Here is a 26,538-nt window from a genome sequence, read left to right as displayed (position 1 = left end):
ATAACCTGAACATTTAAAAACTGGCAACCTCACTATATGTAGCAACCTAGATAATAGATACAAAGAGTCCCTTAACAAAAGCACGCATGGGTTAGGAGGAGGAGGAGGAGAGGTTAACAGAATGGTCCCTTGATGAAAACGTATTAATTCAATCAGTGCCTTGCTTCTGGGTTACCATAAAAAGGTTCATAAAGTACCCAAAAGCCACATAAGATTTTAGAATTATGCTGCTCAGTGGCTGATTCTCAGTGAAGAGTAAGAAAGGAGAGATTTCTCTCCACCCTCATTTTCTTCATCAAAAGTAAGCTTCTGCAAAAGTGACACAAGTATTTTTTAAACTAGTAATTGAAACTTACGCCAAGTATGTACATGATGTAAGTATTAAAAACTCTGTGCTACTGTTGATAAACAGATGCCAAGTGAATACCGCTTAAGACTAGCAAACTATAATAGTAATAGACCGAAGAAGAAATTGGTACTAGCAACACAGTTCACCCTCTTTGTGCCAGACTCCATAAGCATCATTTCTAAGACTCATTTTATAAATGAAGTAACTCAGGTTCAGAGAGGTTAGATAACTTGTCCAAAATCACATAAAGAAGACATCAGTTCAAGTACAAATACCTCTGGCACAAAAACCGGGAATCTTCCCACTATGCCCATAAAAGAGAAATTATGTTTCTAATGAAGAACTATATAAAATCCCAATAAAGTTAGAGGTGAGAAAACTTTAAGTTCCTGGTTTATAAAGATATTACAAAATTACCAAGTCAGTTCATTTGTTTTACAAGCAATTTATTTAAAACAGTGTTTTTTAGGAAGTTCAGGCAATATAGATGGATTCAGCCAGTTTGAGGCTGCAGTGAGCTATGATCACACCACTGCACTCCAACCTAGATGACAGAGTGAGACTCTGTCTCTGAAAAAGTAAAAGTAATTTTCCCAGTTAAATTAATCCATGTTCTCCATCTTTACATTTACACATATATGCATGTATGATATAAATATTTTATAGATATACTATAACATTATATACAGTACCAAAACTTTTTAATATTTCCAAACTGAAGTCGAGTATTTTTGGAGACACACACTCCAGTTAGACATAAAACTGTGACTTGGCTCTTTTCAGGCTCTACCTACAGAAAAATTACTTCATTGCTATGGATCAAAAAAAACGTATACCCTGAAAATTAATTTTGAAAAGCTATAACATAATTTTAAAACTGCAATTTTTTTTTTAAAGAGACAGTGTCTCACTCTCACTGTTTGTTGCCTAGGCTAGACTCAAACTCCTGGGCTCAAGAGATCCTCCCACCTCAGCCTCTTGAATAGCTAGGACTACAGGTGTCTGCCACCATCCCAGCTTAGAATTTTTTTTCTTTAAACAATGGTACTCACTCCACACTATTTCTTTCTTAGATAACTTTGCCTTTAAAATTATACGCAATACCTTTCCTGTGAATTCCATATAGTAACATCGCCAAGCACAAGATAAACCAAACCTTCATATTCCAGACAGGAGTTTTGCCAGGCCTCGTTTTCTGGAGTTTAGGAGGAACTGAGGCTATGGCTTTCAAGCCAAGTATCCCATGCAAGCATGAAAGAACCGAAAAGATGGAACTCTGTCGCTCTGAGCCCTTCTCACCTATAGCAGCTCTGATTTATTTTGTCAGTTCCTACACATCCGCAATCTGAAAGGGGAAAAAAAAAAACCCAGCAAGTTCTACAACTAACTTTTTTTCTTTTTAACAGCTAGGCTAAGTTATGGATAGATGAATGCAGCAGGGGGAAAAGCAAGGGCTTTGGAGTCAACTTTGCTGGATGCAGGCTTGAGGTCTTTATCTCCTTATCTGTAAAATGAAAATAAGGATACCTGCCCTTAATGCTTTTGTAAGCATAAATAAGATGCCTTGGCTACCACCCCTTGCAAACTCTGTGTGCTAAATGGTAGCTATGAAATTATTAGTTTTCAATCCTCATTCTTTTACGGCTAATCAAAGACCATCTATGATATTAATGTACTACACATGAGAACATACTATTTTTGATGAAAACAGAATCCAAGGCTAAAAAACAATATAAAGAAGCACATTATTTTGTCCTTAACTACACTTAAGACATTATGCAAGGCTGTAAATGAAGATGAAATATTACTCAGCTATACATGTGTGTTGATTGCCACTGTTCTGCTTAACTCTACAGAGGTGTAAACACTAAGAACACTAAGTATGATCTTAATTCTTGATTACAAGTGAATTTTCCCAAAACCGGGAAGAGGTTGGAGTCCAACTTGTGAAACCAAGTTTCCAGCTCTACTAGCAAGTGCTAATGAGTATAAGACAGGAAGCTCCAACTCAAGCCAATGATTAGAACTGATGATAAAAAAGTAAACAGCACCCCAAAGAATCTGCCAACTTTGCTTTTAATCTACCTTCAGCCAAAACTGCTATCACAGAAATAACAGCATCACTCTGACATCCATGAAGGCCAACCTGATGAGAATATTGTAGTGGTTAAAAATATAGACTAATGACTAACACAAGAGTGTCTTTAAATTAGAAAGGAAAAAAAAAGCCTGCTGATGATCTAATATCTTCTTTTCTAGATAAATGAAGAAATTAAGACATTTATTAAACTTATTTCCCCACCTCATTGTTTCCAAAAATTCAGGTTTCCGAAATGGGGGGAAAAAAAAAAGGAGATCAACTCACAGAGCAGCTCAAAGGAGTGGCAGCTAATGTTTACTGAATATCTACTGTGTCCTGGGGCTTCACATGAGTTGTCTCACTTCATCTTCCTGACACTCTCTCAAGCTCAATGTCCTTTTCTCCCATTGTAAAATTGAGGAAAATAAACATCAGGAATAAAGTGATTTACTCACGGTCACAAGACTAATAATCCATGGCAGCATTAGAATCTGTACTCAGGATCAATCTTTTAACTACCCCATAGTCTCCAGTGCCAGACACTCGTGCCTGGCACAATGGGAACAGAAAAATACTCAAAGAGCCAGGGTTGACTTTTAGGAAAAAAAATTCTACATCCGCTACAATTTTCTTATTGAGGAGTCATGATATTGGAGTAAGCTCACTCTTCCACTCTTTGGAGTATGAAAAGAAACTTTTAATAAGTAAAATTGAAAAACGGGCTGAACACAGCTACACCATAATAAAAAAATAACTGCCGCTATGATCAGGATAACAAATGTAATTTTAAATACTCTAAATATTACCTGATAAATATTTTTCTTGATTTGGTGATATTAACTACCTTTTCCAGCACTTAGAAAACAGAATTCACTTTAAAATTGACTGTAAGCAAACAATGAAATAGAAATACTGCACAAGTATTCTCCTGAAAAATCACATTATAAAATTTACAACTAAAAAATAAACAAAAACCAAAAAATTATCCCATCATGCTATTGGATCCAACAGCATAAAAAGAAATAATTCTTAAAGTGGATATTCTTGAAGGTAAGGAAAACCATGTAATGAATTCACCTAAAATTTGAAATGCCAAGTCCATAAATAAATCTTGATTTTGCTATAGAGTTGATTGCTTGCTGATTTAAGACTTCCCATAAACAATGTCAATATATCTGTTTAAAAAGAACAAACCATCATATAGACACATTAATCAGATTAAACTAAGGAGGTCTATCTTGGCAAAATCATTGTTTTATAGAAATACATAAATCATGTAATTAAAACTCTATAAAGAGGACACATGGTCCCACTCATAGTTTTTTCTGTGCTATATTCCTAAAATTCTATTACATAACTTTTTGAAGTGATAACATCAATGAAAAATTATCTAACTTTAGAAGCTCTGTAACTTTTCCTTCTAACTATATGGCAGCTATCAAAGTGTGCATGCGAACACACACAAGTATATATATATATACATGTATATATATATATATATATACGCATTATTAAGAAAGAGGAGAAAATAACATCTCCCAAGAACGTGAAAACAAAGTATTAAGGTTTGAAGAAAGTGAAGAGAACAGAAAGGCAGACCAAGGTAAAATTTAAACTCTTATATATCTTTTCTTAGATAATCAAATGACAATACATATTTCTCCTATTCCTGGGGGGGGGAATCAAACACATGAATATTTTATGAAGGCACAATGCAAAATCAGATAGCTGTTCCACATTTTAATATGTTATAAATTAACTTGAGTCAGTTTAAATCATAAAACAATCCATGGTGTTACATGTAACATGCACAATTACAACTGAAGTCAAGTCATACACACCCTCAGCAACTGTAAGCCTAAAACAACTGAAACAGCGAATGAGATGGCTAGGGTTTCCCCTGGAGAGGGACAGAGGTTGGGGGGAGCACCTGCAAAATGGATGTAACGCAGACAAATGCAAAGCCTGAAAAACATCCCCAAAACCTGAAGATGCTCCTGTGGTTTCACAACAAAGTCCCTTTATAAGAGCCACATCCCAGATGACTTGCATCTTTAAACTGCTCCATTTCCAGAATTCCTGATTTTAAATCGCACTGGAAACTTCTGGCTGCAACTGAATTAGCATGGTTGAGTTTAGCCCTTCTAAATGCCAAGAAGGGAGAAGAAGAAAAAAGTACCATACTTAAGTTTGTTTTGTTTTAAACTCAGACCTTCTGCGTTCCAAAACTGTATCCCTCTGACTAATATAAACCGTTATTACAGAGAAATGGTTAAAAAAAAAAAAAAAACAGCCAGTGAAAAGGAATGAGGGAGTAGTAATGGTAACATACAGTACCATGAGCTGCAGCGGCCTCCCAGCCAGCGGTGCAAGGTTAACAGATCAGTTCTGGCCTTCAAGCAGACAGACAGTCGAACACAGCCTTGGGGAAGGGGGGACAGGGACAGAAGCCGGGGGAGGGGCCCGTGCTCGAGCAGTTTACACAAGAAGGCAGCTCAGCTCCTCTCTGGTGCACTCCTCCTCTCTATCTCCCAACCTCTTTGCGTGTGTCTTGTCATATTTTCTTCAGCTGTTAATTGTCCGGGCTGCAAGACTTTAAACAGCCACAGTTTAGGAAAAAGCGAAACCCTTCTAAGTGACCATCACAGCAAATCAGCTTCACACGGGTGGGTAAAATTTTCCAAGGGAAGTGTTCTTCTGATAGTTCCTGAGTCTCTAAGTCACCCCCCACCCCCACCCGCCGCCACACACACTCCCCTGGAGGGCTAAATGCACTGTGGCCATAAAACATTCATGCGACTTGGAATTTTAACACAATGCCATTTCCCTAGTTTAACCTGAAAGGAATGCACTAGTCACAACAGACTACATCATCCTGCCATTAAACCCTGCCAAGGAACCGCTTTTTTGGCCGCGCTGGGCCAGCTCTGACGGGAAAGGAGTACACAGACCCACACACTGAGCACAGAGGGGCCACCTCTGCTTCCTCAGCCCGATCCAGCAACACCCTGCTCTTGAACGTGACCCCTGACCCCTTGCATTGTGACCAGCTTGTGAGGCATGTGTCACCCTGGAACTTCTGCAGAGCCACACACTGCGAAGGCCATTTGCTGCTCCTCTCAACAGGCTCTTGGGCAGAGGCCAAAGGCTCTTTCTTGCCATTATTGCTGCTATTGAAAGTCCTGTTTGAGCACAGGGATGCTCTTTCCTTGAGCTGGACACCGACCTGGGCTTGGGGTTTTTTCCTCCCCCTTCGTTTGTTTTGGACTTTTCATAAAAACAAACTTTACATGTGCACTGATAATTAGGTTAGGATTGCTGACAAAACGGTTTGCTTTGGGGACTACTTATCAAAGGTGCCAGTTCTTTCACCTTTAAGTGACATTCAATTTAAACTTGCAAAACACAAAACCAGAAATAACTGGGGCTTTTTTTCCCCTGGGAATTTTAGAGAAAAATTCCAAGGTGTTAAATTCCAAAACATCTACACATACCCATTCTACTTGGATAAAGTATCATCACAAAACAAACAAGTAGTATTATTAGATCCGGGAAAAAAAAGGGGGGGGGAATTTGTTGATCTATCACTCAGTGCAGTGTTCTGCCTTCCAAGTAACATAACTGACAGAGAACAAGATATGTGTACACCAAATGAAAAATTGACATCACATTAAGAGTTTACAAATGTTTTCATTAATTTTCAAATCTGCTCTAATGACAATATAGTCCGTGATAACTCATCACAATGGTATTGATTTTTATAAGTTACCAAAGGTTAATTTGGTACCCTCAAATATCCCTTTTTACTTTACCTTCAATTATCCCACTACCAAAGGATGTCTTCCAGATTTTTTTTCTTTTTCTTTCATATTATTAACTATTTTCATATGGGACACTTTCATTTTCAACCTTACCCTATAGTTTTTATTGTCCCTCCCCTCTGTTATAGTCATTGGCTGTTCTAAAAAGCACAGTCTACTTCTTACCCTGACCCTGAGCTACAGCCAGGTGAGCTGTGATTATCCCTGTAGAAGGCAGAAGGTGTTCCAGCTTTAATCTCCTGGAGTGAAGCCATATACCCTTTCAGTAACAAATGAAGAACATCTTACTTCATCTAAGAGAATACCCTAAAATACAAAATGATGATCTCAAAGCAAGTTAACATGCACATATAAAATAAAACCAAATTGTCTTCTTTAGAGTAATTTTTGTCTCCTTAGTAGCTGGAATTAGTCTTAAGCCCTAGTTAAAAGACTTTTTTTTTCTTTTTCTTTCCTTTAAACAGACATTATCATGCCTTGGAAAGTCATTCTAATCCCTTCACCTTAGCCAAACCATGCTAATAATAGAGAGGAGGACAGCAATTAATGAAAAGAAAAAAAAACACCAGAATTATATTTGACTGGTGGGAGGGAGGTAACAACCCAATTCAGAAGCAAAGATTATCAAAGCCTATGTAAAATATTTCCATTTCAAAATGTAAATGCTAAAATCAAACTGTCAGCTGAATCTATGCAAAATACAGCAATGTAGACATTTTATTTTTTCAGGTAATCTGATTTTTTATTAGTGTGTATATTCAAATTCCAATTTTGATGTTATTCGTATGAATTGATTAGCGTGAAATCCATTAAAATTAAAGACAGAATCATGTGACACCATGAGATTAAAATTACAGAGGGTAATTTATACTTAAAGGTCCCAAAAGATGCTTTTTTACTTATATCAAATCAACACCATGATCCCAAAGTATCTTGGACCAATATCCAGAGAACAAAATGAGGTCTGTAAAGTTGCACAAACAGCGCATGGAATCTTCTCAATTGGGATGCATGTCCTTTTAAGACTTCGGGAAATTTGGGTTATATCACTAAAAGAAGGAATAAGCAACCTCACTTTATTTCTAAACAAATTGCCAATCAGTTTTATAATCTAAGTATTCACTGTTATGGTACAGTGCTACATCACATATTAGGAAATCATAACACAATGAAAAATATTTTATAGTAAGTTGTACTTATGTATGCAAATAATTAAAATTAACAATACAGAATCTGCTAAAGAAAAAAGTCATATCAATAAGTTTACTGAAATGCAAAAAGTTGCAAAACATTCCAAAGTTTTGCAGAAATATGAACTTATTTTGGTGTGGGCACAATGTGAGATGATCAAATCTGTGATAATCACCAATTATTTCCATGTTCCTCGAGCCAAAAGAAAACTTCACTAAGTTAAATTATATTTAGAAAGAAAAGTTTTAAAGTTCTGCAAGTTACTTTGTAATTTCTAGAAAGCAAAATAGGTGAGATTTTTCTCACCAACTTCTACTTAAAAGAGCACATGCATGTGCCAACAGGCATATGGTAATTTATTCTTCTCTACAGGACTTCATTTGGAGGCACAGGATTGGCTAAACCAGCCCCTCTTCCCTCTGCCCCAAACACACACACACACACACACACACACACAGGCAGGCGTTAACAGACTCTAACCCTGAGTAAGAGAAAACCTCAGAGGCAAAGCGATGAGACAGGAAAAGAGACGGACGGACAAAAGAGAGAAGGAAGGAAGAGCAGAGACGGTGTGTGATGAAAACCAGACTGAAAGAGAGGGATGAGGGGGAAGAATTAGGAATGAGACGGGGAGGAGCTAAACGGAAAAGCAGCAAAGTCAGTAAGGAAAGGGAGGGAAGAAAGAAAAGAAAGACGGAAGGGAAAAAGAGATGGCTGGGGGAGAGGAGGAATTGAAGCCCCATGGTACAACAGTGGATCAGGCAGCTGGCCGGAGATGCTAATTCAGCGCTTTAACAAATCAATGCCACTTGAAAAGTACAATGCGAGCCCTCACTGGGTAGATGTCAGGGGACTGAGAAAATGCATTCTCAAGTATTTCACATTAAGAGGGAATAATGTGTTAATTTATAACTCTTCACCCTATACACTTGGATTATCTATCTGTGTCAGCGATTTGACTTCTTAAATTTATCAAAAACGCACGCAAAGGGAGGCAGCTTCGGCTTCACCACTGGGAAATGGAGGTTTAGGGAAAGCCTGTCAGCCTGTCCTAGGTACTGCTGCGGTTCCTCGGGCTTTCCTATTTGGGCTGAAGTACTGGTGGGGGTGGTGGGGAGGAGTGAGCCACCGAAGGAGAGATCAAGGGGGGAGGGAAACTCCTGGTCCAGTTACTAAAGCAACCAAAGAAAAGGCTTTCTTGGCCTGTGGTTGATTGCATTAGGTACCATCCGTCAAAAGTGACACAAAAGAGAAGGAATAACTTGAATCAGCAACCCAAGCTGCCATCATCAGAATTTACTTTATGGAAACTTACTTAGGTCTCTCAGCACACCCAGCGGAAGAGAAGCTGCTGACAATTGGATTTTAATTAAACAGTACTCTCCTAACGCCACCAGCGTTCCATAGTGCTTATCAAAATAGGAAGGGATGGGAGAGCTAAGCTTATTTTGCTTGGTCCGTTTTGAGACAGGGAGGGGAGACACCAAGAACTGATATTCCATCCCAGCATTCAGGAGCCCAAATAGAGGGACTATTTCCTACTTAAGAAAGATTGTATGAAGCATCAAATTCTTGGAATTGTTTCCTAATTATTCCTTAATGAAAAGTTAAATTTTAATATCATGATAGCACAGCTTCTCACATGAAGGGGAGACAGAGATTCTGTTAATAATTTTTGTTGCCAAAATTATCAGCCCTAAGTTTTCAAGGTGGAAGCATTGTCAACACACAGAGGCAGGTGTGTTAAAATTTTGGAATAAACAGAAAAGAGTAAGTTCCAAGAAAGTGTTTTTAGTAGGGTCACATCTTCAAAGCCATGAAGAGGAAAATGGTTCTATATATACATTTTTTTTAGATCACCAGATTGTAACGGTTCTGGTTCCAAGTTGAACTTTAAGATTGCTTAACTACACACATAGCAGGGTTTTAAACCGTGGGGGCATTTTTATTTGCTACTTGTACAACTGCAACAGAAACAGACATCCTCTTATTTTCGGGATATTCATATGTAAATGAATGCTGATGAATGGAAATGAGATGCTAAACATGATGGGCGACGTTCAACATTTAGTTCTGAAAAAAGACAGAGTTACCTCACTCACTGAAGCCTGCCTGAATCTCTTCTCTCCTACACCCAGGCACAAAAAGAAACGCAGGACAATGATGGACCTTTCACCAACCTCTATTGGCTAAACCACACCTTATGGAGCTAGATACTCGTGACAGAAAACAAACGTTCATTCAAGCTTACGTTTTGCATCTTTTCTATGGCATAGTATCACACGATGTCCGTTTTTTTTAAATGAATCGAAGTTGACGTTTTAAGTAAATGGCCAGAAATGTCACTGCTGCACTGGGCCAAAATATCCAAAATAAAGCATTTAATGAACGCTTTATTTCTTTCAAAGGAGATAATTAATAAGGAATTTCCCAGTTCATGACCATAGGGTGCACTGTTTTTCTTTTCTCATAAAATTGTAGGAGACAGAATATACAATCTGGGCAGTATGTTTGCGGTGGGAATCATATATGTTTGCTTTTCAAGGGTCTGTATTTATGCCCTCAGAGTAGGGTTTGTCTTATTCCCAGTTTTTGCATGAATTGCCATTTCTGTCTGTCCCATCCAAGCCACCCCCCACAAAAACTATCTATTCTTATCATTATGGTGCCGTTAATCCCGTTCTCCCCGCCCCCTCCCGACTCACCTAAGGGGTTAAAAGGCTTCCGTACATTTGCGACTTGTCAGTGACATATACTACCCGGGTCCTTCACGCAATCAACTTTTACTTGACATGCATTTGCTCATCACAGGACCCGCATTACTACTGGGAAAATGAAGAAAAACCTAAATTAACACTTGACATTCAATATGGTCAAGTCCTTAATTGGCTGGGCTTCCTGAGAAAGCAATTTTCTATTCCCCAAACTGTTCGCGTGTCATGTGTGGAGTGCAGCTCTTGGCCATCACTGCTGTCCCTCGCTCCCTCTAATGAGAGCAGATGAATTAGTGCTACGTGACACGATTTGAGCAGGGCTTCCTCCTCCCCTCCCCCCAATCTTTCTCCTACACCAGTGACAGCTGTGTGGCAAAGGGAAGAAAGAAAGAGAAATGCAAGAGCAAAGAATCCTGTAAAGGATGATCATTTTTTTTTAAATGGACCTGAGATGTCTTGTTGAAACTCCAGAACAACAGGGTCATTTAATTGTGGAGGAGGGGAAGGGAGTCGTTACAAAGATCAGGGGAATTATCTGGCCATGGTTGATTTGGGTTGTATTAACTTCCAGCATGCCTCTTCCATTCCTGCCTAGTGGCAGTATTAGATTGCAACAGTCTAATTAAAACGGAATTTACATCCACTTTAAAAGTTTTTTAAAGGTATGGAGAATGGGTCAACTAGGAAAAAAACGAACAGCATGAAGTGATTATTATTCCATGATAAATATACCTCCAAGTCAGAGAAAGTTCTTTCAACTCACGTTTAGTTCACGAAGAACCTACAACACAAAACTCTATCAGCATACACTGCATTCAAATATTGTCCAGTCTCTGAACTTCATGCTAACCATTCTATTCTAACTCATTTTGTGTAAGCTCCCTTTGACTGCTGAATTAGTATAACAAAATATTACTTTATCACTGATTTAATTCTATTATTTTTGAAAGAGAATACATTCTACTTTATATGTGCTTGTCTAGCACAACACAAAACAATTAAATAGATACACAAAAGGAAAGCAAAACAGAGTCTGCTCTATTCAAAGACACTAAAAGGTAAGGGGAAAGGAAATCCCTGAGTCTTCGCTTATTCATTCTGAAACCAAAGCAGTAGTCATTTTAAATGCCTAACTGCTTACCCAATCGGATTAGGACAAAACAGAACTAGGGGAAGGAGAGCATGTGGCAAATCATTTAGGAAAATAATTACTCCAAAATACATGCATAAGTGAAAATAATTAGTGGAAGTCACAGCACCTTAGCACTTTAGAGCTTTACTCATGTTCATTAGGTGAGAGCCAAGACAAAGATGTTACTTATATAGAACTTATATCAAGAACACACTGGTGCCACAAAATCAGTTTAGGCATGTAGAATACAAAACTATTTCAAGCACAGGTCCCCTGCGCCTCAAGAAAGTAAGTAGTGTGACCATTTATTAATTGTTCCTCTATAATTCTAATGATAATTTAAGCAGTGTTTCAGTAGATTGTGAAGCAGATTTGAAAATATGAAAAGGTGGGGAAACCCACACTTGCACTATATGTAAAGTTATAACCTGAAGCCAAAAACGCTATTTCTACATTTTATATTTGTGGGAAATAACATGAAAGGAAATGAAGCTTTGTAAGGTCTTTTCTGCCTTTTTTTTTTTTAAAGCAAATAACATGATTTTAAGTTATGATTGTCCTAACAGAAGGCAAACTGTAAATTCAACTGTTAGTGAACACCTTGAATTTTGAAACTTGTTGGAACGCCATTAATTTCAGACAACTGGAAAACTAAAAATGAGTATAATATGAGAAGTATTTTCATGAAAGCAAAACAACACAATGGACACACACACTCTGCACAGGTTATCCCTTCTGTGGCCAAAGCACTGATATTTCAAGTATCATTAAGATCCCTTTTGGAAATACACTTGGGACAGCTTGCAAATGGGCATTTTATCAGGTGTTTTGAAGAAATAAATAGATAATTTGGTATTCTGAGAAAGTCGCTCAGTCTAATACATCTAGTTAACTGCTACAGTAGCATTATCATCTCTGAGGAACAAAGGGCAGTGTACCCTGCCAATAGCTTTAGGGTGACCTTTGCGATGCTGACTCGTCCGTCAAATTCCATCTCTGAGATGCAAGGCATAGACAGGGATGGTTTATTAACTGAGGTAGGAATTAAAGACCAGGAGGCTCCAAAGGGTAGGCAATTCAGTCAGGAAATGGGGAACTCCTTTCCCTGAGAAGAGAAGCAGCGTACTGTGAGATCGGGCAGAGCAGTCCCATAGTCCTCCCTAAAACATTAGTTTTTCACCATGTATTAGGAGAGCATTAGCAATCTCCCATGTTCTTTTCTTCCCCCTCAGCTACATTTTTAAGGCCTGCGACGAAAACCCAACCGAGAACGCGTCAAATGACATCCATGTCTTTAGCCCTAGGAATGAAACGGCTGCAAAAGAATGTTGACACAGTCACAGATCTTTAAACACACTAAACTATGGCCAGTACTACTTTTATTTGGTGGTAGCGTCCAACTATTGCCAACAGGATGGACCTACAGAATTCAAGAGGGCAGAAACAGTGGGTCAGAAAAATGACTCTGTATTGAATTGGCGAAATTTCTTCAAAGATCACCTGTAGAAAACCAGCCTTTGAAAAGGTACTTTTTGATTCAAGAAAGTTAACTGTGACTCTGGCAAAGTGACATGCTTAAACTTGATATTCTCTTAGGGATGAGCAGGCTTTGAAGCTCATAATAAACTTGAAATGGTTCTGTGGAATGTTAAGGCTTAATGTATATGGTTGGTGCCACTGTCATGCCTCCACAAAAGTATGTCAACTTGGAAGTAGCTGCACTGATAGCTCCAGGGTATATGGAATGGGAGCCTGGCCCTTTGTTTTTATTAAGAGTTTTACTTTGAACTGCAAGAAGAAGCTACACTGCGCTTCCAACCTGGTTAGCACAGCTAAAATTAAAATACTCCAGTTTAGAAAGGCACAGTGCTTGCCACCCACTTAGTCCACGTTACCTTCATGTCACACCACTCTCAGAAAGTATAGAGAGAAAGGACTGCTTTAAAACAGTCTGGCACAGAGAACAATCACATTATCTACCCTACACAAGGCACAGATGTCATTTTATAAAAATTAACAGCCTCCAAAAGGGTATCTTCTTTTATCCTCCATTCTTCGCCACCCCTTTTACTTCAATGTTTCCCTCCCCTTATGTTAAAGATATTTCATCTAATTCCCAACTGAAAGATTTCTGAAAGTGTTAAGTCACAGCTGTGTTGAGGCTGAACTTCTTGAACACAGCATAAAGAGTCATTCTGACACACTTACAGATGCTTCGCTACAAGCTGCACCAGCACTTGATTTGAAATACCTGACTTACTATAACACAAACTGTTAATCTCTGGTCTTTTCTCCAGTTCAGCTCTTCTCTGCAGTTTTGGAAGCAAACCAACAGCTTGTTATATTAACAACAGAGATCGCTCCCTTCTGATTGGTTTCTGACACTGTTCAGTGACTTTGCTCATGAAGACCCTAGAAGAACCTAGGCCCACCTAGGCCCCATTGGCAGATCATTTTAACAAGATGCTCTTGTTTCCTGTTCTCAAGAAAATCAATAACAAGATGACCTTCAATCTTAAATTCAAACCGATTAATTACCTGTTCTGTTGAAAATGTTGATATCTGATTTGCCTGGAGAATTTCAATTATGAATAGATTATTTCTTTTAAAGAGCCCCTTCAAAAAATATAGACAGGCATTGAAAACTTCATCTCACACAATATAAATAATGTTTTCTTGAAACAGGTATAAAATATTGGCCTTGCACGAATTAGTAGGGGGAAGTTTTCCCCTTGTGGTCCATCTCCTCCTCATGACATCATAATCAATTGCCTGGTAAATTATAGCAATCCCACAAAGATTCAGGGCCAAGAATCCACTGCTTAAAGGTGAGATGAAAAGCTTTTTATAGTTGAATTACATCAATTACTAACACAAATCATGGGATTTTTTTCAGATTTTAGAAATCTCTTTTTTTCCCTACAATTGTAAAATTCTTTTTTTCTACCTTGATTCAATTATTCGACTATTGTTTTTGTTTTCCTCACACATCTGATTTTTCTTTAAATGTGGCTCATAAGGAGAAAACTATACATCACAACTATCAGCACCAGAAATATATTTACTAAACTTTTTTTCTCATTGTAGGGGGAAAAAAGTGAAGAATTCAGCTCATCCCAATGGGGATTTCCCAAGATGACTGATTTCACATGCAATGAAACTATTATCTTCATCCATTAAAATATTATCTAAAACAGAGGTTTCTATCTGGCAGCCAGAGGGCTGAATATAGCCTGCAGATGAGTTTTGTTTGGACCACACAGTTTTTAAAATATTTGAATAGGCTGCCAAGATTTCAAAATCAGGAGATTTCACATAAAAATCTGGATGTCTGGCTTATCATTAAAAAGAAGAAGAAGAAGAAGAAGAGGAGGAGGCTCTGGCAACATTGGGCCTGCATTCCCACCTGGTGACAACTGGCTGGAATAAAGGAGCAGCTACCATGCTGGGGTTGAGACATGCACTTTCTGGTCTACTACAGTCACCAGACTCATCCACTCATCTAATTTTTGCTACATCCACATGGCCCTTTTAGGTAGCTCCTCATCTTCAAACTGTCATACCACTCCAAAAAGAGTTTATAGAGTTTATGGAAGAAAAAGAAACGGGTGCTCTCAGAACAGAGGTTTTAAAATACACATTTCACAAGTTCACAGAATGTAAGACAATGGGTAGATTTTATTTTAAAATATAATTGTTCAGTTGGGTTCACGTCTATAACCCCAGCACTTTGAGAGGCCAAGACAAGAGGACAGCTTAAGCCCAGGAGTCTGAGTCCAGCCTGAGCAACACAACAAGACCTAGACTCTTAAAGCATTAATAATAATATAAATAAAATATAATTTACCAATAAAGTATAAGTGCAAAGCAAAGGAAGCTCATTTTCATAATTTAAAAATCTTTGAAAAGGTACATCCAGAACTGATGAGCTAACCTTGTATGGTGGTTCAATAATCTTTTACACTGATTTTCTTTTTTTTTTTTAAGATGTGGGGTAGCCAGGCTCGGTGGCTCAGCCTGTAATCCCATGCCTTGGGAGGCTGAGGTGAGTGGACTGCCTGAGGCCGTGGGTTCGAGACCCGCCTGGGCAACTGGGCGAGACCTCATCTCTACCATAAATCAAAAAATTAGCCGGGCGTGGTAGCACGCGCCTGTAGTTCCAGCTACTTGGAAGGCTGAGGCGGAAGGATTGCCGAAGCCCAGCAGGTCGAGGATGCAGTGGCAAGGAGCGGCCACTGCACTCCAGTCTGGGCGACAGAGTGAGACTCCAACTCAAAAAAAAAAAGATGTGGGGTATAGTTCAGAATTAGGTATATTTAGGTTATACAAGTGGTCATCGTACAGGTAATGTTTGGGTCTCCTTTTGGTCCCCACTTTGCCAGGTTTGAGATCAGGTGCCCTCATGGATGTTGTGTAGTATTTCCGAACACACTAGTTTTTCAATCAGTCACATTCTTCTCTGCAGTCCAAAAACGATGCTCATGTCAACCTATTACTCAGATTTTTGTTCCTTCACATGTCAACACTTCTGCACTTCCTTTTTAAAACTATCATGTACTTAAGTGAAAACGAACCCTAATACAAAAATAGGATATGTCTTCAAGGTACATTTTAACAGTCAATGTTTAAGATGCATGAATATTATCATAGCAAAAGCTCATCTTTACTGGCTCCACATGTATGCCACCAACTGACATTAGAATGGATTCAAATGATCCAAAAAGTCATGGCAAATTTTTTTTTTAAATGATTATTCCTTAAAAGCAGATGTCTATGACAAAGTCATCATGCACTTCTCTTTGCTAATTTTTTTTTTAAATAACAGCAAGTGCAAGGAGAAAACCTTTTACATTTCATTATTTCCAACCAACTCCAATAACATAACACTTCTACCTGCTGTTAGTGGATTTTATAAACAAATGAAAAATATCCTATCTGGCAGAGGAAAGAAAATATCCTTCTACTTTCAGTCAACTATATTAAAAACCGGCTATTTCCGATGTATTGCTATAGTAAAAAAATGCGTAGATATCATGCAAATTGTACTAAGTAGGCTATGCCCAGTCACATACCAACTAATTAGAGTAAAATTTAGATCAACTATAGTACAGTGTTTTTTAATTATGTTTCATCATTGGACCACATGCTTGAAAGATTTTTTTTTTTAATTAGGTGTTTCCTTCCTAAAGGAAGCACTTTTCTTCCATTTTTACCTAAAGAAAGTAATCCTTGAACATATGCCAAATTTACTTCACAATCAGACTCTAATCCCCAAGTTCTCTTGATTCTTAACAACTTGAACAACTTTAAGTAAACAGTTCACAAAATCATAATGATCATACTGCATTCCTTAACTCCTAGATGAATAGGAAAAGAGAAAATACCATGAGTCTGAGGCTCCATAAATGTAGTCTTAGGCCCGACATATGAATGACAGTATGACATATTCATTATGAGAAACATTTTTCTCTAATTTCCATTATGATTGAAGTTTGTGCAATTAGAAATAGACACCTGGAACTCAGTTATTAATCTGCTTCTCCCCGTTCCTTTTATACTTTTCTTCAAACCATTTATTAAGATGCTTCTTAAAGAGATTATCTTAAAGGATAGCCGCCTACAAAGGGCCCTAAACCCATGTTCATATCATTTTCTTTAAAAGATCTTGCTGTAATCTAAAACTAATTTTCCTTCTTTTGTAAATGTATAGCTTTAGGGGGGAAAAAAACTTCTCAAATAATTACTGAGTAAAATTTCAAAAAAAGCAAAAATTAAAACATGCATTCTAGGAAAAGTATATAATCCACGTTGATTTACCTTCTGTACCATTTTAGAAAGGAAATTTTGTGAAAAACACAATCAATTCCCTCCAATGATGACCAAAGCTTTAAGCTAGTCTCCTCAGGTTCACATCATGACAGCTGACTGCAAATATGTAAAGCAGCTCTAGAAAACTCATGGTTTTGTTATTTTTGCTTGCATTCTTTTTATTTTAAGATGAAAAATAGAGCATGAGATAATGATTGTTTAATTTTATTTCATCTGTGTTCTATGGGGAGAAAGGTATTGCTCTCACTTAACTCCTTTCTATTAATGACTGATTTCTACAAAAGAATACCTCAAAGTAGGCTTATGTTGAGGCTCATTTCAGTATTCTGCATTTGTTTAAAAAAAAAAAAGATCAAAAGTACAGGACTACTGGCATATATAGGAGAGTGGATTATCAGAATACTCAGAAGGCAGGCAGCAGTTGGTTTATTCAGAAATTATTTTAAATAACTATTTACACAAGTTAAAACAACCAACTTCTCACTTTTACTAAAAGGGTGTTTTTAATATAATGAACATTCAAGCTTCTCTGGTCGCAAGAAAACCTGGAATATATTATACACGCATGAATGTGGCCCGGGATGCAGGATATGGGATGTGCTTCCTATCAACAGATTAACACTTCATTTTCATTACTCTAATCTCACCACAGGCTGTGAACACTCTCTTTTTCTTATTTGAACAACAATGGGGCATGAAAAACCAAGCTGACAGGCAGGCGGGGCTCATTAAATGCACAAGGCCCCTATTCCCATAACACACCTCACCTGTACGAGGCCAGGGCTCTGGCTTTCCGGCTGGCTACTGAAACAAGTTCTCCCAGATGTTGGACTTCGAATTCTTCCTATCCCTTCCTACTGACTTTATAGTAAATGTCAAAACTAAAATAAAAGTGGAAAAACCCTTCTCCACAATGAACTCAGTTTAGTAGACAATAGGACTGGCAACATATTTTAAGATCTATTCAGTCCCATGATTACCTTCCAAAATTGTCCAAGGGAACAAAGAAGAGTAGCTAGAAAGGGAAATTATGAGACATTTGAAGTCTGAGTCAGAACATCTCATCTTAGTGTCTCTATTCCAGCTTAATTCTAACTTATTAAAAGAAGACTGTAGTTTCCCACTTGTTGAAAATGGCAATTCACAAAATAAGAAACAATCATGCTATTTCTCAGTGAATAACACCGAACACCAACAAGCTATGCTTAAGGAGAAAAAGAAGGCCGTATAGTAAAAGGCATCGCTACAGTGGGATTCCTTGGTTGGGGAATGCCTCTTTGGGGTGAGCCATGGATACACATTGCATTTGAGGCAGCCACTAGCCCATCTTCAATGTTCATAGAAATAAATTACTTGACCGTCCTCAATCAACCAATGGAGCAGGTGCACACTTTCTGTGTGTCTAGGCATCTTGCATGTATAAATGCATGAACTACCATGTGGCAACATGGACTCTTTAATATTTTCCATAGCAAGACTTAAATAAGTCCTTCCACAAAGTCTAGACCAGGACTTTGGTTTGGGTGCTTTCTGGTATTCTAACATGTATACCTAAAAAAAAGAAAGACTTTTTAAAAAGGCAATATTAGATAATACAGCAGACAGCCTGGTTAACTCCAAGTTAGGTTCTGACACGAGGTCAACAAAGAGAACCTTTGCAGGCATTCTCAGTCAGGAACACACTCATGAATATGCCCACTGTATAATTATTCCCCGTATCTCGCAGGTTACATCTCAGCCATGTCCACTGCCCCCCAGCACTGACAGAGGGCACAGCAATGGGCAGTTTTCTTTACTTCTGCTTGATTAAGTGCCCCAAAGAGCCATCCCTATTGATTCAAGTCAATGAAATTTTTCTTGATTTTAATGGAAGGGGGAAAAACATCCTTAAAACTCTGCTCACAGAGATTCTCATTTTTTAGTTTTGATATTATGTTAAGTGAGTTCAGAGTAATTATTTTTTGGTCATGCAAAACATTCAATATCCTGAAGTTTTTCTTTTCAGACACCCAGTTCAGGCACTCTGGTCATCAAATGTGCGTTCTAAAGAACTGTCTAGAGAACCAAAAGACACCTTAATAAAGTTGAAAAACTCATGACAGTCACCCAAGAGCACAGGAGGTGCAATACTGAAAGCTACGTCTTTCCCATACAGAATATTTTTCAATCTCGTCAATTTTAACAATCTCTATGCCTTGTGAGACAATTCGAGTTAAAATTTATTAAATACAAGACACTAGTGAATCCTCCTCACATGTTATAGACACTGCATTCTTTAAATTTTAATTTCATAAAATCATCCATTAATATTGGTCCTGCCATCATTTCCATTCCTTTTTAAAATGTTTCAGTTAGCTCTTATTAGCTGCAGTTTGTCTGGGAGAGTCATACCTTCAACCTATTATACTGCTCTTTTATCTTTTCCTTCTTCTAAGGAAATGCTCTGGTGTAGATAGAAGTCCGTCTAACTGTACAAAATGATAAGTTCAAGAATTACTTAAAAAAACAAAAAAAAAGAACAATAACAACAACAAAAAAGAAAAGCAAAATCTCTCTTCAACCCAGTCCTTTCTTCCACAGGCTAAGGATCAAATTGAGCAGCCTTTCAGCGCTTCTGAATGATAAGCCGGGGTCCCTGGTTACACGTTTTTATCATGCCCTTACTTAAAGAACCCTTCTATAGCAAAACTCAGGAGAGTCCTCTCAGCACTCATAGAAGACCACACCTGAGGGTGGCACCTCTTTCCCATTCCTCTGCCAGAAACGTATTGGCAAAATGGTGCTTTATCCAATTATTGTTACCTTTCAGGTGCATTTCAATTCCTTTATACTAGGGTAAAAAGAGCCAGTGAAAGTAAGGAAGAATTCAGAACAAGAGCAATGAGAGGAAAGGAGAATAAACTGAGAAAGAAATTAGGCCTATGAGAGGAAATAGAAAGAAAGAACAGACTAACCTTGTATTTAGGTCATTAAGTAAATTTCTGCCAACCAAACAGGAATGAGATTTATAAATCAACCCCCTTCAATGACACATAAACCCTAAAGACAGTAGCAAAATAACATTACAGTTCAAAAGTATTGAGTAAATAAGATGTCAGATGTGCTCAAGAGAATCAGTTGTTTCAATGAGTAACTTCCTACTGTTCAAGATTATTTTCATTTTCTTTACAGAGAGAAATGAAAAACTGATGGGCTTAATTAAAGAAAACAAAAGGATATTATTTTGTTGTTAAAGGATCGATTCTTTTTTTTAATTGGAATGATGATTAATAAGCTGAGAATCGGGTTTCTAAACCAGCCAGTTTGAGTAATGCGTTTTTCCACTGGCATTTCCATTCAGGAAAGCTCTGTGAATGAAGAAAAGATATAACGATGCCTCTCTTCTACTGATCTCTGCACTTTGTGGCATGAAATGCTACATACGGCATTTGAACAGAATGACACTGCACACTGTCTTCACCCAGATGAACTCCAGTCATAAATTTTTCACCTGAGGGTTTGAGTGTACACTGTGAAATTTGCGAGACTTCCTACAGGGAACGTACAAATTAAAAAAGGATCAATACTTTTATTTTTCCTATTCTCTAAACTTTCTCTCAAACCTGGGGAGATGGCGGTACAGGTCATGCTCAACAAGGAAATGCGGGTACCCTGAATGTCATGGCTCCAGGCATCACTTTGGGAATGTCATCTGCACGTATTAAAACTTCTTAGAGCTTGAGCTGTTCAGAATATTTTTTTTTTCTTCTCATTTTTCCTACATGTTCACTCGTTTTTCTTGTAGGAAAAAATTCCCTCTGTTACACAGTGTTTTGCTTATATGTCAGGATTAAAAAAAGCTGTTATTCCTGAATTATGTCTCTTTTCCTTTATTTCTCTAAAGCTTAAAAATAGATGTCAAAGTTCCTTGAAAGGGTCTTTGACTCTCTTTCTCCCCCTTTCCCCAGTCCTTCAGTAGATGAGCATCACCTAGCAAAATGTGGAAGCCAGCTGCTTTCCTGGAAATAAAAGTGGCATCAGCTTTGGCAGATGGGTGAGACCAATCATTCCCTAAGACCCCCAAACAATCTTCTAAGGCCTAGAGAAGGGTGGTCATTGAACAGCACCACAAAGAGACCCCAAGAACATACCCCCAAAGGTAAAAGGATTTTCACATGAAGAATTCTTTCTATATGCCTAACAAGCCAGGCTCCAAAGCTCACGTGAAAGGAAATCTTGGAACCATTATAGTCCATGTCCTTTCGACAATAACAAGCAGGGAGTCCCAGGAAAAATTCCTCTCACTAAGAAAGTCAGCCCAGGATTCCATCTATTTTCTCTACGACCACCAAGTTCTCTGACAGTATCCTGTGGAGAAAAAGGAGTTAATACCTAGATCAATTCAAATACTGTGTTTCAAATTATGGACACCAGGTAATAACAAACTCCAATTTCTTGTCCTCTTTCCTTTTGATATATGTTCTAACTCAGAGTGCCAAGTTCAGAAAATACCTCTTGGTCTGCACAGAATCATTAGCTATTCATGTTTGTAAGGAAAATCCCCTCAAAAGCTTTGCAGATGCTCACTGTAACTCCGTGCAAGCGCAAGTGTGTAATGCATTCAAGGCGGAGAGAGAGAAGCACGAGGATTTGTGTTTTTCACTGAAGTGGATGACGCCAGCTCACTATCTGTAACGGACTGTTCCTTTCGGCATCAGCTCCCTGTGTCACCACGACCTGGCAAACTCGAATGCTTTCCCTATCACTGGAGTCCTTGCAATCCTGCCTTGGCTGTGACCCCTTCACTTTTGCCCCAACTTCTCAGAGATGCCTTACTCAGCATCTAATTAGTTAGGGAGGATTTGCCGCGGCTCTTAACCCTGACACAGGAGTGGGAGGATGTGCTGCTGTGGTAGCCCAAATCTGTCCTGTCACTGCATTAATCAGATTTCCATAAAACTACGCATGAATAATTGGATTTATCAGTGAATGTGAATATACACTCATAAGTATAATTATAAAAAATACCTACAATTATAGATATCTGCGCCCTTAGGGATTTATTTTCCAACTGCAGTTACTTCACTCACCTTAGCAAAAGGCTTTTATTTTATTTTTTTTTTACAAATTATACAAACACAATGGACCTGTATGCAGATGACAGAAAGGTGAGAAAATCCAATCATTTCAAAATGATCGCCTACTATGTTCAAGTTCATTTAAATGGATGGTGTTGAAAATAAACTTGAAACCTGTGCACAGGTTTTTAACATATACAACATCCACATCTGAGAGAATATGTTTGTGCATGCTTTATTTGCAGGCTAAAATGCACAGTTACACGGACATAGAATGCCACATACATAAACTACTGCTCTCCCAATGCATTGCAAATGAGTCAGTACCTGTTAAGTGAAGTCTGAATGTTATCCATAGACCGCCAAAGTACAGGCCAAAACCAAGTACCTGTCTCTAAGCTATGATTTGTCCTGTAACAATTACCCAGATATTCCTATTTTAGTGATACCTGATCAGAAAAGACGTTAAGAAGAAGATCTGAATATGTGTCTAACGTTCAAACTTCAACAAAAAACGTACTACCACTCAAATTTAGAGGGAACCTAAATTGGAGGTTGCAGTCCAGTAATTCAACAGGCTAAAATGGTATGCCTCTTAATGTAAATATTTATTTGAACATAAAAACCATACGTTTAGTCAACTTAGTTCTTTTTTAGTAAGAACAGATAACCAAGACAAGCTAACCGTAAGGAGGGGGGTGAATAGGGAGAAAACTGCAGAAAGAAACTAAGGATGGTTGATGTCTAGCAATGAGAGTCATTTTCAAAGACCATTAACTAGCAACTGCTTTACTCAAGGCTTTGATTAAATAAGAATATACATCCTATGTTAAAAGGGATGTCTATCTGATTGGAACAGGGTTTAGAATAAAAATATATTGTATGAAGTATAAAGAAGAATCAAACTGCAATATACAATTAGGCATTTGACTCATAAATATCATATATAAGCTTTGTAAGTTGTTGGTGAATAAATATTCAAATTTGGGAAGGGTAAGAAGTTGGAAAAAACCATTTTCATTTTAAATTATAGATTCCATAAACTGAGACTGTTTGCCTGTATGAACAGAAAGAACTAAAAGACCTTGCAGAGAAAATTCATATTTTGCATGTTTTTAAATGTATTCCACCAATGTTTATATATCTATGTCTATATATATCTTATAGTATTTATTGTTTTTCTGAAAGGTGCTAGTTTTTTATATTAGTAAGAAAGTTTGCTTTACTCTGTCATATCTGTGGTGAGCAGATACTCTGGTATTAACGTAAATCATTGATTTAATTTTTAGCTTTCTTGGTTTGCCCCTTACCTATCTAGGAAATGATTTCTCTGGTGATAACTAACACATCATGCTAATGAGAGAATCTAATGCACAACAGAAAAATGTCACTACTAATAATATTTGCATGAAGTTAAATAAAGCAACTGTAAGAGAATGTCAGACAGTTGTTCTTTAATAAGACACAGTTTCACAATGAAATTATGTTGTTAATTTTGTTACATCATTGGGTGAATCCTAAATTACTACATAATGATGCACAGAGTCATTTATAATTCTAACTTAGTATTTCACTCGAGTCTGAGAAGAGATCTTATTAAAGGATCTACATTTTATTTGAAACAGGTTAAATATACCTCACCAAGAATAAAAGGTAGTCACATGTGAAATGTGGGCTATAGCCATTTACCTGTATGGTTTCGTTTCTGAAAAGATTTTTTAAATAGATTAGACTATTCCATCCCTTGAGATAGATACAAGAATTTTTTGCTATTCTCTCTAATGCACAAAATATTTATAAAAATGGAAACATTATCTTTTAAAGGGAGTGATTTAAAAAAAAAACTTCCAAAAGAAGGTCTTATTTTTTGCTTTTAACAATACCTCATGAGATTAAAATAAGCAAAATATGGTTCATTCTTCACCTATCACTGACCAAAGTGACCCAAAGAAGAACTCCCTTTACAAAAGTCAAGAGTTGCATCTTTTAAGGTTCTCAAATATTCGTCTATGTTTGTCTATTTACAAACAAATGATATATTATAAGAAAATAAAACCTCGGCATAGGAGGAAAAAAATGTAGAGAGGCAGGAAAATGCAGTCGAATAGTTTTATCTCAAACTTTAGGGGAACGTACTTAATCCCACTAAATCTAAATTGGCCTTGGGCTGTGATGTCTTTTTGTTAGTATTAGAAGGATTTACATCTAAGCAGATACAACTTTGCTCATATGAAACAAAAGACAAAGATTTTTTATCTCCCTACACAAAACTACATTACTAAATTTCATTATTCATGAGATATCTGCCACAAGTTTTTCTGTAGTTAAATATGGGTGGTAAATTCACTATAACTCAGTTTTGAAACCTTTTGTAGTAGTAGCCCATTAGTCAGTCCTTTCTCATGTTTAAAGAAATGTTCAGAGAAATACTACAGTTTTTATCGTATTAAAAAAAACTTTAAAAGAAAAATGTGCCTAATAAATTGTATTTATCTCATAAACTAAATAAATGTTATTTAGAAATTAAAATAATCTTAATCTAGAAAACACTCTTTATGCCTTACAAATAGATATACAGAATTCTGCATACCTGATTAATGGTACAAACTCTCAGCTATAACAAAAGCTGATTTAAGGTGTATATTGACACTAATATTACTTGAAACTGTTGGCTTGAAGAGATATCAGAGATATCATTTCAGTAAGTCTGTCTGTCTCTCTCACGTGCTGAATCAGCACTGCTGATGAACTATAGGTAAGGAAAACAAACATATTAAACATATACAGCACACATACTTTTACACACAGCTTGAACTTAAGTTTACACAATATTTAGACAAATTAAAATGTCATCTACAAGAGAAAATAACAACACGTAAACTCATACTCTCTTTTACATGCTTTCCAAAAATGCACAAAAGGTAAACATTTAGTAAGCATGACAGAGAAAAGGGCAGTAAGGATGATCACTAACTACATCAAAACCAAAACACTGAAAGAAACACATTTAAAAAAATAGCAAAATCACAATATTTTTTAAAATTGTGATTTCTCTTTACTGTACCACTGTTTAATAAATAGTATAATTAACAGTGCACAGTTAACATAGCATTCATTAAGCATAAATTACTTCCCAACATTTCTTTTCACTTCATATAGTCACTGGTCTCACTATTACACACATGCACTCAGGTACACGCAAAATAGATCTTTATATACCTACACAGTCTGACAGCTGGATCAAAGACTTCATAAATTTTCCTAATTCTGAGCCATCATTTACATTTACTTTTATTTGTTTTTTAGCTAAAATGTTTTCCAGGACTTAAAGTCTCCTTAGATTCAAATCTACTTGGAAATGGGCTAGTGCCAAAGAAGCAATCTAACACCATCTATGTGGTTCAATAGCCATTTATCAATTGATCATTATCTCTATCTGGTTTTATTAACTCTTTTCTAGCTAGAGGGAGACCTACACCAATCTTCCCTTCCAACACACACACACACACACACCCCTCCACTAACTCAAGGAAAACCCTGAAGGTGACATCTAATTTTTAAAGCGTGGCACAAGTTATTTGGTAGTAAGGTTAGTGAAAGCACACTCTCTTCCAATCATAAAAGAGTCACCCAGGCAGGGATGTGTCACAGAAAAACACCTCTGAAAGCACTCTGCAGTGACAAGGGGCATCTCTGGGTGGAATGAACTTCTCACTTGCAAGAATGGGAAACTGCACATCAAGAGTTGCTTATTGGGTTTATGTTGATTGCATTTAAATCCCAGCTTACTGTATCAGCAGTAATCAGGGTCCCTCTACAGGATATGTCAAAACGCACCTTATTCAAACACATTTATCCTATCTACAACTGTGTGATAAAAACTGTTCTCCAGCTAAATACTGCAAAACCTTGGCTGTGTGTATTATCTCTTGCAGATGTTCTTCTAAACTGGTAGCAGTTTACAGCCTGGCAAGTGTTTTCTTTCCTTTAGGATCAACAATTTTAAAAATCCAGCTCGCAGTATTTAATTTGTGTGAACTCACACAACCCGGGGGTTTTTAAAAAGAAAGCGGCTGCAGGATCCAGCCCCCCCCCCCTCGGCGGAACGGTGTCCGTCTCCTGACAAGGGCCATCAACTTCAAACCCCAGTCTCGGAGCCGGGGCTCCCGCGTGCCGCGGGGGTGACAGCCTCCAAGGAACTCTTCGCGTGGGGTGGGTCTGCTGCAGGCTTGGAAAAAGCAAGACGCGTCTCGCAGGGCGGCACCGGGGACTTCCCTCGCTCACTTGCGCGCGCTCCCACCGGAAAGTTTCGGGGTGGCTCCCCGCCGCGCGCTCTCGCCCTCGCTCCCCCGCGGGGCCCGCAAC

General features: G+C 37.7%; 1 protein-coding gene across 2 annotated transcripts in view; it reads right to left on the bottom strand.

The window, feature by feature from the left end:
- The window catches only part of BNC2 (basonuclin 2), a 304,979-nt gene that overhangs the window by 268,399 nt on the left and 10,042 nt on the right, over positions 1-26,538 (bottom strand). The gene's annotated exons all lie outside the window — the stretch shown is intronic.

The sequence above is a fragment of the Carlito syrichta genome, unplaced genomic scaffold, assembly GCF_000164805.1.
Source record: "Carlito syrichta isolate Samal-C Ts95f unplaced genomic scaffold, Tarsius_syrichta-2.0.1 Scaffold107889, whole genome shotgun sequence".
Classification (NCBI taxonomy): Eukaryota; Metazoa; Chordata; class Mammalia; order Primates; family Tarsiidae; genus Carlito; species Carlito syrichta.
This window is presented reverse-complemented; position numbering and strand designations above follow the sequence as displayed.